This window comes from Phalacrocorax aristotelis, chromosome 5 (genome assembly GCF_949628215.1).
Source record: "Phalacrocorax aristotelis chromosome 5, bGulAri2.1, whole genome shotgun sequence".
Classification (NCBI taxonomy): Eukaryota; Metazoa; Chordata; class Aves; order Suliformes; family Phalacrocoracidae; genus Phalacrocorax; species Phalacrocorax aristotelis.
This window is the reverse complement of record NC_134280.1, coordinates 31,952,058-31,968,657: the sequence shown is the minus strand read 5'-3', so window position 1 is coordinate 31,968,657 and position 16,600 is coordinate 31,952,058.

The window sequence follows — 16,600 nt, the reverse complement described above, 5'->3', positions numbered from 1 at the left end:
GCGTGAACAGTGGAGTTTAGGGTTCAGTAGCTAAGCAGAAGTATTAAAAATTTTAATTTTACAATAAACAGGAGGGCTCTTAAGAAGGTCTGCTCTTGATGAAAATGTTTATTATTATTTAACCCTTTCAGGAAAATCACCTAAGTTAAAAAAAAGAAACCAACTCTTTCAAAGCATTCTTTCTTTTTTCTGGAAAGACTAGAAAAAAAAACCATCCATTCATAAATTTGAGTTTGTAAGCTTGCATCATCACTGCAGAAAAAGCATCTGTCTCTACATTACAAACGCCCCAAACTGAAATGCTTTCAGAAGTGCAAAGCAGGTTTGGTTTTTTTAATACAGGTATAGCTATATAGATATAATACAAGATGTTTCAACCCTTATAACCAAAACTATTCATGAAATTTGATCCAAATTAATAATTAGCTTTGATTGCTCCAAAATTGCATTTGGGGCAAATGAAACTGATTAGGTAAAGATAATTAAACCCAGTTTTGGAGGGAAGCTGCTTATCTTTCAATAGCTTTATATTCAATACTGCATTCAATGCAGTGTAACAAGCACACTAAGTTTACAAAAACTGTTCCATTCTCCTAATCTTCCTAAAACCTTGTTAGCAGGTTAGGTCCTTTTTTGCTAGGCATATCCCCTGTATGACTCCATATAAGAGTCCAAACTCCATCCTTCGTAATGTCTATGTAGGGCTGATGAAAGGTAGTCACATCGCTGATAGAAGAGATTCTTAAGAGAGGAAGAATTCTGCTCATCTTGATCCAAGGAAGAGTGCAGAGGGCTACCAAATACATCTTCACTTTTGTAAAGTAAAAAAATCTGTTCTGGAACTGACAAATATAAATCCAAGAGCCCTACAATGCTATTTGGAGAGCATCACTTTTAGAGTAGAGCAAGCCATGGAAGCCACCCATGTTTGGAGGAAATAAGCACTTTTATTCCAAAGTTAATCCAGGATTTCAGGATTTCAGGAGTTCGTCTGTATATAAGACATGAAAGAAATCATTGTACAGAGTAAGCAAAGATAAAATCTTGCACAAGGGCAAAAAAACAGGCCTGCCACACCAGATTTAGAATCAGGCCTACTTCTGCATTCATTCGTCTTTAGTTCAGGAGTGCACATACATAGATATGCAATGCACGCATGCAGGTATGCTTGCTCACTCTTTTCATCTGAAATCTGCTTCATCTCACAATTACTGCCCCTAAGTAAAGCAACGTGCTGCTGATATTGTGGGGCAGGACAGTTGGTCTGTGATTAGCCAGCCAGCCAGAAACACCACCACCACTGGGGATGCACAGTTTTGCCTTTTCCCACATTGAATGGGGCATTAACTTCAAAGTCTATGATCCCTTAAATCTTTAACAATAATTAATAGGAGAAAGATGACTAATATTTGTGTTTGCCCTTAAACCTGTTCTTGAGGGAGAGAATAAAAGCTCAAAGAAAGTGACATTTTGTGCAAGCAAAGTCAACAGTATTAGTTATTCCTGAATTGATTTGTCTTAACTCCGGTGTTAATGCTTTACTTGGCCTTGTGCTCCCAAGTGGATTGCATTTAGCACTTCAGTTCCTAGAGCATGAAATATTTCACTGCATAGGTCTCCCTGTGCTAACTAGAGCAAACCCAAGGGCTGCAACAATATCTGCCAGCTGCCATGGCCTACTGCAGCCCTGAGGAACTGTCACAGCCCGAAGAAAATCAGCTCACACTGTCCAGTCCTGGATCCTAGGCCTTGGCCTTGTGGCCTCCAGAGTGCCTCCAGAGCTGGGGTACAGGACCTTGCAGGGAACCAACACACTGGGTGGGCTGACACCTCCCTAGCCCAAGAGAAGACTCGCATATATTATCTCTAGGTGTTAGCTTCAACATTGACCTCAGTAAGTCAATATTTCACTTCAGAAGGTTTGTTTTCTTCAGACATAAGTAGTGTGACAGATATTTTTTTCCTCCAGTCAAGATCAATGTATCCTTCTATTCTGACAAGTGAATTTACAATATGATTTTAAGAGGACTCCTTGTTCACATCATCTCCAATGTGCCACCTCAGGGAAAACTGTTAAAAATTAGAAAGCTGTTCTTTCACACCAGCCGGAAGTCTGATGGGCAAAGCCAAGTTTCTTCCATCCTGTGTGTAATAGCCATACCAAGAGATTGAGAGTTCAGGCAGACTAAACCAGTAGAAAAAGACAAACTCTTCATTTTTTCTGCGTCGGCTTTAAACTACCCACATAAAGAAAAGTGGTAAAGTTGACAATTTTTTCCAGAGCTTTCACTGCAGATGCACACAAGGCCATTATAAGATGCCCCATAAGCACCAGATCCTGGTATTGCTTTATGTGTGTCTGTACACTAAGCCAGGTCAGCAAACCCCCAGCACTGCTCACTCCTGAGCCAGGTATGGCAGGCAGCGAGAATTTGTTCGAGTCCCCTGCAGAGATCATAGGGAAGTTGGACGATATAGAAATGCCCTGTGGTAAGGAGATTTTCCCATATCCAGCTCTACTGAGTACTCTGCACCAACAGCACAATCCAAAGCCACCCCCAAAACAGGGGGAGCCTGGGCCTGAAAGCACAGAGCTAGCAATTGCATTCTGTGTTCCCACTGTCACCCATCCAGGCAAACTTGCTACCATATTCAAGAACCCAGAAAAGAGCCAGATGAGTAAACTAGCCCTGGAGTCCAGCCCACATTTCAAGGATCTGAATTTCCTTTGGAATTTTGAAACCCACAGATTTCTTGTTATTCTTGCCTTGTTCTAGGCATCACTTTATGCTAGGCTGTCATTTAAAAACTATTTAAATGAATGTAGGAAAAGAAAAATTTCATTAGATTTTGTCTGACCACTTCAGATTCCTACCAATCGATAATGGAGCAAAACCAAGATGGAAAATGAATGCCCCTTATTTCAGGAGAGCTCACGGCAAGGGCCTGATCCAAAAGCCACTAAGCTAAATGGGGGTCCTTGGATTAGGTTCTTAACAAGTTTCAGATGCTCAGTCATTTCCATCAGTCATTTGCAGAGATGGGAATGAACTTCAAAGGGTTTGATGTAGAAATGAACTTCCAAGACTTTGGATGTGAACATCCTGGGACTTGTAGGTATGTTTCCAATCATTTGCAGATGCAGCCTGCAATGAAAGGAAAGAGTTCCCTAAAGGTTCTGTATTTTGCAGACAGAAAGGTCAAAAAAAAGTGTTTTGTTTGCAGGAGATGGTCAGTTCATTCTCCCACTGCTTCTTATCAAACCCTCACACAAGCCAGCTGTGAACCACAAAGGCGGGAGCCAAACTACTGGAATTTAATGGCTCATTCTCCAAAATGTATTGGCTCATAAACATACACTGCATTCTCATACAGTGCTAATTTACTTTAACAATAAACTTATTGTGACTTGTATTCCCACTTCAAAGTGAGTTTTTATGTGGCAAATGGGAGTGGCATAAGTGGGAATTTTCCTCTGGTGAAACAAAGATACAGTAAGGTGAAGAAAAAAGCTCAGTAATTATCCTCCATAGGGTGTAAGGCTATAAAATAGCAGTGCCTCAAATTATTTGCAGATATGTCCACATTTGAGAGAAATAAAATCTTTCAGAGGATAACACACCTGTGCCACGGGTAATTGCCCTCACTTGCAAATTAGAACTGGCCCAACAGATGTTTATTCCACCACACACAGACAGCAAAAGCAGTAGGAAAGGCTTTGCCTCTTTGCAGAAGTGGAAAATTATTAAACCCACCATAAACTGGTACAAATCAGCTTTGCCCGTACGTCTTCCTACAGTGGGTGCTTCGGCACAGAGAGCTGATCATCTCTTGACAGCATGAACACAGATGTGAGCCAGCCCAGAGGCCGCCTAGGAGGTGGGTGGGATTCAGAGAGAAAAAGAAAGTAAACCTGCATCTATGGGAGGGTGCCAACAGCAAGGGACATACAGGGAGAGCAGCCTTGAGGTGCATGGGGAAGAGGCAGGCAGGTGGAAGAGGGCTCCAGCATACCTGTGAGATCCCATCAAGCCCTGGCAGCAAAGCTGCTACAGTGCTTGCTGAGTGAGGACCAGCCCACCCCAGCATCAGAACAACTTGGACCCAGAAGCCCGAGATTAAGACAAATTGGCATTTTTGGCTGGACTAGCCCTGCCACAGACTCGCAAGACTGCAACACACTGAGGGATGGATCCCTAAAGGCTTGTGGGGCCCCACTCCCATTGATTTAGCTCAAAAAAAACCCCAACATAAGTGTCTGTGAGGACCTGGCTCTAGCATCTCCCCTTTCTGTTGTTCTGCTGTCCTTAGCAAAAACATTTTGCTTTCCTTTCTCCTCCTAAGCAGTCCCAGATTCCTTGCATGGCACCACTTGATTCAATCCAGCCACTCCTGGAATACAATGTCTCCCCAATATTATCAAAGACTCTGCTCTGGAAGAGCAACCCGATAGAAGAGCTGCTTGCAGGATGTTGGAAAGGACAAGGTCAGTCTGACTTCCATCCTGTATGTCACAGCTGCCTGAAAAAATGCTGACTTGTTTTTCTTGACAGTTTTTCTTGAAAAAGATCAATATCATTTTGTTCAAACCAAAATGTTTGGGGAAACATGTCTATCATGATGAAACTGTAATTTGGAAAATAGTCCAAACATTCCGTTGCAATCATATCATATAGTTAATACTACAGTAAATATTTACATTGACCCTTCATAGCCATGCATTTCGTATTTAATATGACTATTACATTTAACATTAAATCTAATAGAACAATTTCTAGGGAAGTAATCAACATTTCCCTGAATTTGCCTAACATGTGATGCTGAGATTTTAATTTTTCTCTTCAATTACAATTAAATTTAAATTTTTAAACATTTAGACTTCCTGCCAGCCAGGAACTTTGGCTCCTCACCACCAGCAGTCCAAAGTCAGAGTAGTTCACTGGTGCACCTCCAGCCTCTTGCTCCTGCAAGAGTGAGTGGGAGATAGTCCACTAAGCAGGTTATCATGGGGCAAAAATGGCTGCTTCAGCACAAAGCAGACATGCTCAGCACACCAGAAGTGAAAAGTCAAAGACAGCACTACTGGCCAGACCCTGCTCCTAGCACACCTCTCAGTCTGACAAATGGCCTCTCATCATGTGTAGTCAGTTGGAGACTTGTGTTTGACCACAGAAATTTTTTTCCCAGCTTGTCAGTCTGTCCCTGAAGATATTACTGTACCCTTCTACTTGCTGAACAGCTGGTGATCTCCATCTTGCATGTGTCATATACATTTACATATGGTATTAAAAAACAACCCCATTTTACCCAAATGGACCAGGAGATACATCACTCAAAGCACCATGTTAAATCGTAGCCTCAGCAGCACGGGCCAGGGGCCAGGAGCGTGGTGGCACCTAGAAAGACACCACCTCTGAAGTGTGTTGGATGTACCATGTATGATGCACGTTTAATCTGCAATTCATTTGTTGTGCCTGCTCTGCAGCTGAAGTACCTATTTGCAAGCTTGAGCTCTTGAGGTAGGGAGCTGCTTCTTATGCCCCACAGATATACAGATGCATCATTAGAGAAGTCTACCTGAATAAAAGGTTTCAGAATTTTTTCGCAGCTGCTATCTACCTTTAAGTATGGCATTCATTTAAGTATCTCTTTATCTATATAAAGTATATATATCCATAGTCATCATTTAGCCCAGCAAAATACTTCTGGATTTTTTGTTTCCAGCCTTAATGCTAGACACACATGTTGGTTGGACTAGATGGTCTCAAAAGGTCCCTTCCAGCCTCAGGTGTTTCCCATCACAACAGAACCATGCCAATGTGGGAGAAAAATCTGAACAATAAAAAGAGTCACTTCCAAAGGAACAAACTGTTCTTCCTACTTCATTCACACCCTGCTACTGCACCCTTTTCCAGAATACCCCCCAACATTTCATACAGTCAAAACCTGATGCCTATCTATTAGCCGAATGTAATTGAGAGTCTTGCCAAAATATTTGGCAGGAGTCTTGCAATATTTGTCAAGCATCTTACAGCACCAACTGTGAATCAGGTGAATGTGGGAGAATTTTAACTTGCATTTGTTTAAACCACACACTGGTAAGCTGTCCTAGTTCCTGGAGTGGGGGGGAGTGCTTAAAACAGAAGCTCAGTGCACCTGAAAACTAGAAATTGGAAGGCATTTGAAGAGTTTTTACTCTGAAGCCTCATAGTTTTTAAGACTGTTTTCATGTTCCTGAATTTTAGTTTACCAGTAGCTGGGTATGAGAATATTGATATTATCAACTGACAACAGTTTTGAACGTTATAATGTAAATAGCTTTACCTTATAACTGTAATTTTTGTATATTGCCTACACTACACATTATAAAATATTTCAGCTGGATTAAGAAACCTAGGACTCAAAGTAGGCTTAAAAAATATGTAGTTGCTTTCCTGGTATTTGCAGGGTAATTTGAGCAGCTTCTTTTCTCCTCTTGCTTCACCAAAGGACTGTGACTATGCTGACACCCCACAAATCTAGTACCCTAGAGGGGATTTCTGACCAAACCACATATATACAATGGCTTAGGGAATCCCAGATCTTTGACCACACTGAAGGCTGACAACTGCCTTTCAGATATTTCCAAATCCTACTTTCTTTGTCTCTAGTGACATTTTATTCAGGAGAGGAATGAAAGGCATGCCTTTTGGTTTACCTGTTTTACTGTACAAACATCTCTATGCTACCTTATACACTTTTGAAAAATGTCAAGAAGTCACCCACAAGTGGTAGGGATGCCAAGGAAGGCAATTTATCAAGAGAATTTGTCTGCAGTGGTCTACACTGACCATAAAATGATATTGCACATTATTTTCCCTTTATCGGCATTTCCTACTAATCATGACAATCTACAAGGAAGCAAGGCTTAATACTTTTAATGTTATTATCACAAATTTTATGTTTTCTTAGGAAATTAGAAGTAATCAAATAAAAATCCTCAAAACAACTGGTATTTGAACTAATTCCTCAGCCCCCCAAAATACATATGGCCCATTTTCTCCATTAGCAGTGATGGCAGAACTGAGTTAACTTAGAATGACCATTCTAATCAAGGCTTTCCCTAAAAGCATTCACAATTTTTTGCTGCTGAGAACATAGAGTATCTGTTTCTGGCACAAATGGCTTAATAGCACTACTCAGCTGACCTGCAGCCCGTACTGCAGAAATTCCATGGTTTCTGTTAATTCTTGCTGGTCTCAAAAGCTGAGACACCAGTGCTGAGTGCTGTAGTGAATATCTTTTCCTATGCCCATTCCCTCTAAACGCAGTTGGCAAAACAGGCGCTACTGCATATTTAATGTGCTGGACTCATATAGCCCATGGATTACCTTCTAGCATCATGCCTCAAGCACATCACAGGAACTGGCACAGGAGCAGCAGGGGTGCAGCAGCTCCTAACTGAAATAGCTCCCTCTCAAACAAGGGTGCTTAGCCAGGGAATGGATCTAGCCTGTTTCTCCCCAGATTACTGTAGTCTTCAGGGGCTAAATGCCTCCCCCCACCTCCCCAACTCAAGCTACTGCATCTTTGCCCGACAGCTCTGTTTCTTGAATACAGCCTGTACTTCCCACCTGGTTCTGGCCAGCCCACTCTCCCTGCTGGCATACAGCCACTCACTCCCTGCTGCCAGCACCCACTGGCAGTTGTGACCACAGCCATGAGGCACAATGGCAGGGATCTGGGGCAGTGAGTTACCACAGATGGCAGAAAGTACACCTTAGGTTGCAGCTCAGATGTTGATATGGCTTCACCCAGCACTCATTTGGTGAATGGAGCTGCGCTGTACTTGGGCTTTTTCTTATTCTTGCTCACTCTGTAAAACAACATTTGTCTTTTTGTTTTCCCCAGAAGGGTGCATGCTACCATTTGTGTAAGATGGGGCAACGGCTTTTGCACCCCTGTTCTCACAGCCCACCCTGGCCCAACATGGTTAGGCACTCCATACTTCTGTTGTTTATTGTCTTCTGTGGCTTTGACATTACAGTTATTCCTGTGCCCCTGAGTTGGGCTGGCCTGAGTAGAAGAGCAGCAAGAGTTCCTTGATCTAGCAAATGAAAAAGGGAAGACTTAAAGGACATGTTACCAATACTTCTACCAGCCCTCTGGACTAAAGATGGCAGAGCACTCAATCAAGGGGCTTTTCAAGGTAAGCAACAGGCACAGCCTTCCACAATAAAGAAGAGGCAATGGCTATATTCAGGTTACCCTGCTACCACTGTGTTAACTGTACTAAGAAGGTACAGCTAATGAGGGTATGTACACACCCATGCTCTTTCCTTCATCTGCAGTATAGAAATATCCTGAGGTGCCCTGTACCTCTGTTTCTCTGTAAATATAATCTATCTGTAATAGTTCTTCCCTACACTATACTTAAAACTGAAAGGTGCTGAGATAGCAGGAAATGGAGGTTAAAGGTATGAACCACCACTGATAGACAGGATTAGCTGTATGTTCAAACCTCAATGAATAAGACATTTTTTTAAAAAAAAGAGTCCAGTAGGAAAGGTCCAGCAGCAAAGGCAAATTGTGTCTGTGCCATTTAAAACAATATTCTGTCTGTAGCAGGAGAAAGGAGAGCTTGTTGTACCATTAGGTGAACATTCATTTCCTGCATCTTTAAACTCTTGGCACTCTGTATCAGAGGACACCCCAGCCTCCCTGGGTCTCTCATGTCAAGTACGCAACCTCCTAGTTAATGGGTTACTTAATAGCTCATAAAGTGTCCTCTAGGCTCCCCTCAAATTGTAACCATTCCCATGCAGTAAACCAAGCATTGATCACACTTACAGCTGGTTTTCATATCAAATGTCAGAAAGCAGAAGAAAGACTGTGCTAAAATCCAATAAATAAATCCTTGATACTTTTTGTTGAGGGGTGGGGGAAAGACGGGCATCCTGTCTGCATGTTAAGGGACAGGGCCTTCTAGACTTCTCTTTCATTTGGTCACTAAGATGTGGACAGACAAAACTGTGTAACTACCCCATAACATTTCAACTGAAGCTTTACATCAGGATCCTTCTACTGAGCTAAACCAAGAGACAGTTTCCGTTTTCCTGGATGTTAGGCACAGCCATTGGCAGCTCAGACTACAGTGGGAGATTAGCACAGCAGAAGCTAAGCTTCGTTTGCTTGGGATCAAAGGGCACAATCCATTGGCACCATAACCCCAGCTAAAGTGTCTGGATGGACTTTGAAATATGCCAGAAAACGTGAAAGTTTGCAAATTAACTTTTATGTTACATCTCACTCAGCTGGTGTAGAGCGCATTAAATGATACCGTGGAGTGTGTCATAGAGCATACTTGATGGAGGACATTTAATGTTAACATCTGTACTTACAGGGTCACTGGCAATAACAAGTGGCTATCTAAGTAACTGATGACCCAAGCCTCCAGCACAAAGGTTGCTATTTCTTTTGTATATTTGGTTATGTGCTACTACTAATACATGTGTTTCTTTCCTCATACAAAAGTCTTTGATAAGAAATCTATTAAGGCTAGAGTGTCTGATGAACAGTAAAGTACAGTGAAGTTATGAACTATAAAATATTAATAAGAACTTGAAATTATCTAGCATGTACTCTTAGGGAGTTATCATTCTATCCTGAAGGGGTTTATTCCAGTAGAGATTTGGTCTAAACGAGTGTTTTGCATGCAGTGACTCATGGATATGCAATGTATGCCTAAGGTAGTATACCAAATAATGACTGAAATCTTAGCAGGGAATATAGTACACTTACTGGAAGAAGGTTTTCTAGACAATGGTGATTTCAACAGTTACATTAGATTTATAAAATACTTCAAGAGTCAACAGTTCTTCACACATATAGCACTGCATGCAAAGCATACATTACAGATGCTGCATACCCATGACCAAGTAGCTTATATGTAAACTTATGTTCTGTGAACACATGCACTATACCTGTGCTTGCAGGCACACAGTATTCAATGCTTCTTCACTTTCTGAAGATCTATGGGCTGTTTTAACAAGATAATTAAATACCCTTTTTAGTAATAATCTCTCTTTCCCCCAGCTTTCTGGAGAATTCTTTTGAATTTTTTTTTAATATTTTTTGCTGCCTAGCCATAGAATGCACACATTTAAGGTAGTATTAAGGCGGGTTTTGTCTTTTTCATTTGTTTCCACGAGAACAAGCTTCATTAACCCAAGAACCTTCAAACAGTATCACTTCACACACATTAGTATGCATGGCTGTGCTGCTCAAGCTGCAGAGAAGGACTCCAGGGCTAGGCATTTCAGCATGATGCCAGCAATGACATCATCCCCCAGTGATCCTTCACAAGAACCTCATAAGTTTGGATTGGGCTGAGTAGATCTGGATGAGTGCCGGTGTGTGGTCAGGCAGAGCTTTCCAAAAGCAAGGCAGAATACTGTCCCACCACAGGCTCATGGGAGCACAGCACCCCGCATCTCTGCAAATGCAGCCCTGGAGCCTGAGTGCACCCACTTGGAGAAGCACGTGCCTCTGGTATAGCTCCCAGGAGCCACTTTTGCTTCTGCCTTCTGCATGGGACTGTTTTAACACTTGAACTAGAAAGTTCCTTTTACCCTTGTGGTGACAAGGATTGTCTAGAAGGAACTGGTCACTTACTGACCTCTGATCCCACACCTATAACTGCCTGTGCTCTATACCCACACCATCCCAGGCCAAGCTGTGGCTGTGAAGCCCATGGGAGGCCCCACTCCCAGTCCCACATGTTTGCAGAGTGGAACAGGTAACAGAGCTGGAGGAGGTCTGCAGAACTACCATGCAGGGTGGCATTTGCCAATGAAAGAAGCAGGTTGACTTTAAAAGCATCGTGATGCCTTTAACCAAGTTGACAGAACAGGAAAAAAGAACAAGAAAAAAAACTCAAGGCAATTTGTATTTGATCTGGAAATTATTAATATTTGAGACAATAAAGACAGACCCCCTGAATACTATTTTATAGAATCCCTCCCTCAGAGCAAAACCACACTTTAGAGAACTTCATCTCGAAAGAGCACTGCCATGAGAACTACTACCATGACTAGAGGGTTGTGGTGCCAAAAGATGTCAGATTGAACACGAAACAGAATTTTCATTCTTTTGTGTACTCCATAAATATTAACAACTTGACACCCCATAATGAAGGCAAAATGCACTTAAGCACGGGCAGAAAACCCAAACTAGCCAACCATTCTTCTTTGAGGATTACAATTGGAAATTAGTTGTAGAGGTCAGAGTTTTCCAGCATCACTGTAGGTTGGGATTAACTCCATGGACATTGTGAGAGCACAAGAGGAGAATTTGGCCTTGTGTGGTGCGAGAGGTTTGCAAACACCATGAAATTGCCACCCCATCCTTCCAGCCCTTTGCTGGATAGAAGCAGCTGCCAAATCCTTAAGTCAGCCAACTGGCCTCAGCCAGCGCTCAAGGCCAACAAGCAGAGGAGAGGTGCAGCACAGTGCTACAGCACCTAGCTGGCCTGCTGAGGGCCCCTTCTGAAGCAACCTAACACCCACTGTGGCCAAGAGGCACAGCATCACCCCCTGACATCCATCAGATGTACTGACAGAGTTTGCGAGTCACACAACAAAGAAGAAACTTTGGTGGCTGGGCAAGAAGTGACAGTGAGAGCACAGCAGCCAGGATATTACCTTCTAGGCAAGAAATTCCACCCCCCAAGACATGCAAGAAAAAACAAGTACTAACTGTAGAGAGAAAAAAAAAAAAAAAACCAACAACAACAACAAAATCAAACAAAAGAAAAAGCAAGAAGGTGGACTGCAGGCAGTCTGTTTGGGTTTTATTGGAATATCCACAAAGTGTGGGATGTTCTGAATTCTGTGTTTTGCTCCAAGCATCTCTCAACAAAACTTTTCTATATATCCCTTGGAGAAAGCTGAAGAGGGTGGGAAATTGCCTCTGTGTGTGGAAAGTAGTGGGGAATAAAAATAGGGAAATATCTGTTTCAATTATTCTCCCCTACCCCACCCCTCCCCCTGCAGACCAGCAATGGCTTTTGCACACACTCTCAGGAAACATTTATAAATATTTAAGTTATGGCCCAACAGAGTAGAAGTCAGTTCTAGCACTGACAAGGGGACAGGTCACTAAAATATAGTTCTGTGGTGGCTTGCTGCTCCCCTTAAAAAGAAAATAAATTCAAAAAGCAGAACATTTCTACCATCACATTTACCAGTGCCTTCACATATTTTCTTCCACCAGTTTTAGAACCAACTTCAGGAGCTGAAATGAGAATTAAAGAGGCAATGGTGCATCAGGCAATAAGAGTATTCCCCAGCCAATCACAAATACTTCAACTTTTGACTCCTTCAGGCTTTCCAAGTCCCTAGAGAGCCTTTTGAATGCCTGCCCTTTGCTTACCACAGAGTTTCAATTGCTGTGTCTGAGGCAGGAGCAAGCTAACCTCACTAAGGGTCTGGACACCAAGACAAATAATAGCTTAGCTCAAGGAAAGCTCCTTTTTGATAGCGAGGGTATGCATGAATGATTTGCCTGCAAGCTTGTGTTGCAGGGATCAGGGCCTGCCTGAGCTTGGAGCTGTTACACTTCCACATCCTCCTCCAGTGCAGGGAGGAAGGCATTGTGGAGTCTGTTATTTAAACCACTTCTTCATCATTTATTATCGTATGGGAGCAGGGTAGCCTTAGCTACATTTCTGAACCTCAAAATACGTGTAAGAAACACACAGAAGAGACTGTCCCAACCTTAAAGAAACATAGAAGACAAAGAATCCTGTTGTTTCTAGCATTAAATTAAGTCTATTTAAAGTCTAGGGAACCCAGCAAGCAGATCTATGGAGAGATATTTCCCCAAGTCCCTAGAAATTATTTGGGGCACCTGTTACTGTCATCGTCCTAGCTCTTTCTTTAGCATAACCTTGGAAACACTGACCTTACCCATGCTATCAAACACACAGCACACAGGAGCACCTTCTATACAAGTCTCAGACCCTCCTGAAGGGAACCTAGCACTGCCTGGAAAGTCCTACCATCTCCTACTGAGACAGATTGTATTTTCATGCTCTGGTAAATACAAACTGTGGGTGTACCTCCCTCAAGGAAGGGTTAGAGCTCTGCAATGCTCCTAATCTTTAAATTGTTTAGGTAATTACATTTTACTTTGCTGATAGATCAGGAATGTATTTTGCAGAATCATTCACTGATGGCCTATTTCATTAGTTTTTAAGTATTCCCAGAAAGGCGAGGAAAGGACAGGGACATTTTTTTCTATATTGTCTTTCCTCCACCTGCAACCATTGAGATATTTGGCTTTAGGTCTTGTTCAAATTTCCTCTTCCAGTGAAAGAAGGTAATTACTCTCTCCACCTCTTTCTGCCCACCACTGCTCTTTCTACTCCCCCAGCAGCTGCTTTAGGAGGACATGCAGGAGCAGCTGCTGTAGGAGCATACAGGGGACCACTGACCCCTGACATAGGTAACTCACACCAATGCTTCTGGAAGAGGCACACAAGCCGCTCTTGCATCATCACCCTTTAAGAACTCCTGCCACAACAATGCTCTGAGCTCTCTTAGTTGCCTGTACAATATAGTTCCAGTGTCTGACCAATTGCAGTAAGTGCTTCATCAGGTCAACCTGCATTTAAAAATTTAAGACCCCAAAACACCTCTACCAAAAAAACCCCAAACAAATCCCACAAAAAACCTACCCCAACCCCCCCGAAGAAAACTAAAAAAAAACCAAACCAACCCCCCCCAAAGAAAAAACACACCCAAACAAACAAAAAAAACACCAAACCCACAACCAAAAAGACAGAAAAAGAGCTGTAGAGGATTTTGCCAAGGTTGTGCAGGTACTTTACTGCCCACCCAGCAACATGTTCACGTTAGGAGCTTCAACCTTAAGCCCAGCCACTGGACCCCAGCAGCCTGACCTACCCAGCAGTTGCTAGTACTCTGCCCAGGGCTCAGGATGACTTGATGCAACTTATATTTAAAAAGTACACAAGAACAATATGGACACATTTATGTAACAGACAAAATGTGTGTGTTTTTAAATTAGCTCATTCCACAAACATAGCCTATTGAACAGCCCCATCTGCACATGGGGAAGACAGTAAAGGCCAGGTGCATGTGTAGGAGAGAAGGATGAAGCAAGGAGGAAAAAACAGGAACAAGTAGCTGAGTGCAATGTGAGGATGTAGGCAGGAGGAAAGAGGACAGTCCCTCTTAACATGGCTCAGCAGCAGATAGGGCTGACCTGTGTCACTGCTGCTGAAGCTAGTGTGAAGCAGAAGGGCAATTTCAGTGCTGTGGGTGGGGATCCTGCAATCCCACCACCGCCACCTCCCAGCTGAGGAGCTTTACTCCTCAGGTGCTTTCTGCGAGCTGCTGGTCCTAGGCAAGTCTGGCATTCACCCGAGTGTGCCTGGCAGCACAATGGACTGCCTACGCTCTGACTGCCATAGCATTTCACTGAGAATGAACCAGGGCCTGAAAGAGTAGAAAAGGAAGGAGCACCCTGTTATCCTTGGGAAGGGAAAATAAATCCATCTCAGTCCACCTCATGGCCATCTGCTAACATGCAAGTGGCTTGTCTGGAGAAGGGCAAGGACATACAGTAGCTCTGAGAGTGGCCAGATACCAAACTTGCTGGGGAGCACCAGGCTCCCCAGCACCACTTCACAAGTTTAACTCGAGCATCTCATTTGGGTTTGAAAGAGGGATTTTGAAATATCTAAAGTCCAAGCTGAAAGTTTAGAGCCCCCATGGTGACATCCTTGGCTCTGACCAGGAAGCTGAGATGGCAGGTACTCAGGGAGAGCAGGCCTACACCAGAGCAGGAAACACCTCCTATTGAAAAGGGGAGCTGCATTGAGAGGGAATCCATAAATACTCAGTGCCTGGGGTTTGGTCTGGAGCAAAAGCCACAGGGGAATCTCCTCAGGTCTGTGTGTAATGCTCTACTGTTTAATGATGCAATATCCTTGTATCATTAAATCTGCTGTCTGCTTAGTTGCAGATAGTAGCTGAGCACTCCTTTGGAAACTCTATTGTGTTACATACCCAAATATTTGAAATTAAATGAACATCGGTCAATTAAGTCCCACAGGGCCCAACCCAGGAGCATATTCTCAATTTCTATGCGTCTTCACCTTAATGCATGTGCTTAAAATGACTGAATACCACTGGATTGCATTGAGTGTCACTAAAAATGATGTATTAAATATGCTTCCCGTGAAGCAGCCTTAGACAATCCCAGCCTTTTACCAGAGGAAATTTGAGTAAATAAAACTTTAAAATTATGAAACCTTTTAAATAGTCATACAGTCAAATTATTCTGTTGAACCTTTTGATATACACTAAAAACACTTAAAAAAAAAACAAATACAATTTTGCTAATTTAATTTGAACAAGCCATGAAACAAAGGCTTTAACTCCAGTGCAGTTAATGATTCCAATTAAAAAACCCTAGCTGTTTACATGTTAGACACGGAGACTTTTCCTGGCCCCTTTTAGTTGTCCATACAATACATTGTTAAGTTAACACTTAATAACACCAGATTAATATATAACAGAGAGAAGGTGTATTGCAGCCTCATTCGCTCTGTTTAGCAAGTTCTATTAAATTCTGGGTTTTTCCCTTAGAAGATCATAAATATACCAGTGTTCACCTTTGAGAATTAAAGTCTAAAGTGCAACTTAATATGAGCAAATCACCTGACAAGTGACCTGTGTCCCTCAATTTGAGATCATATTAAAAGTACCTATTCTGCTAAATGGGGGATCCGAGGCCAACTGGATCATGAAGCAGAAGAGCATGTTAGTTGCCCACTGCCTCCCTCTCCCCAAGCCTGTGAAGCTAACCAAGAGCTGGCTGGTCCCACACACACACTGTTTACTGTGAAGTGAAGAAACACTACTTGCAAGCCTTGGCTTCCTGATGAATATCACTGTGCTGGCTGGCACTTGCAGGAATCTCTTTCTTGCTGGCTAGTGGTGATGTCTGGTGGACATTACAAAATTCCTGTACCAAGCACTCTGACATACTGAAAATGCTATGAGTTGCTAAGGGCTACAAGCACATGTGTGCCAGACAATGGGCAACTCTAGCATGGACTAATGTAATGGCAACGTCCCCTTCTCTGCATGGGAAGTGGGCAGTAGACAACTCTGAAACAGAATTTGAAGCAGGAATTTTGGAAAAGATCTGGGAAGGAGACCATGGCTCAGGCTTCTGCGGATGCACAAGGAACCTTGACACAGGAGGGAAGGACTTGCCTTTGTAACAGAGCTATCTTTGTTCAACAGCAGCCCAAAAGTCTGTGCAGGGAGCCAGGCACCCAGTGGGAGGACTTACAGACTGACCCAGGACTATCTGTGCTGGAGGGAATGCAAGGGCACATCTATCATCTGTACACAGAGCTAGACCATCTCAGCAAGTCAGACCCAGGTTTGTAGATGGGACCTCACCAAACTCTCCATGGTTTGTTACTATCCTTTTAACCATGTCCCCAGGCTGTGTTGAATTCCCACTTTCCCTCCCCAAACCAGAAAGGCCGTAGGAAATTAGTACTGCCACACCTGCACTA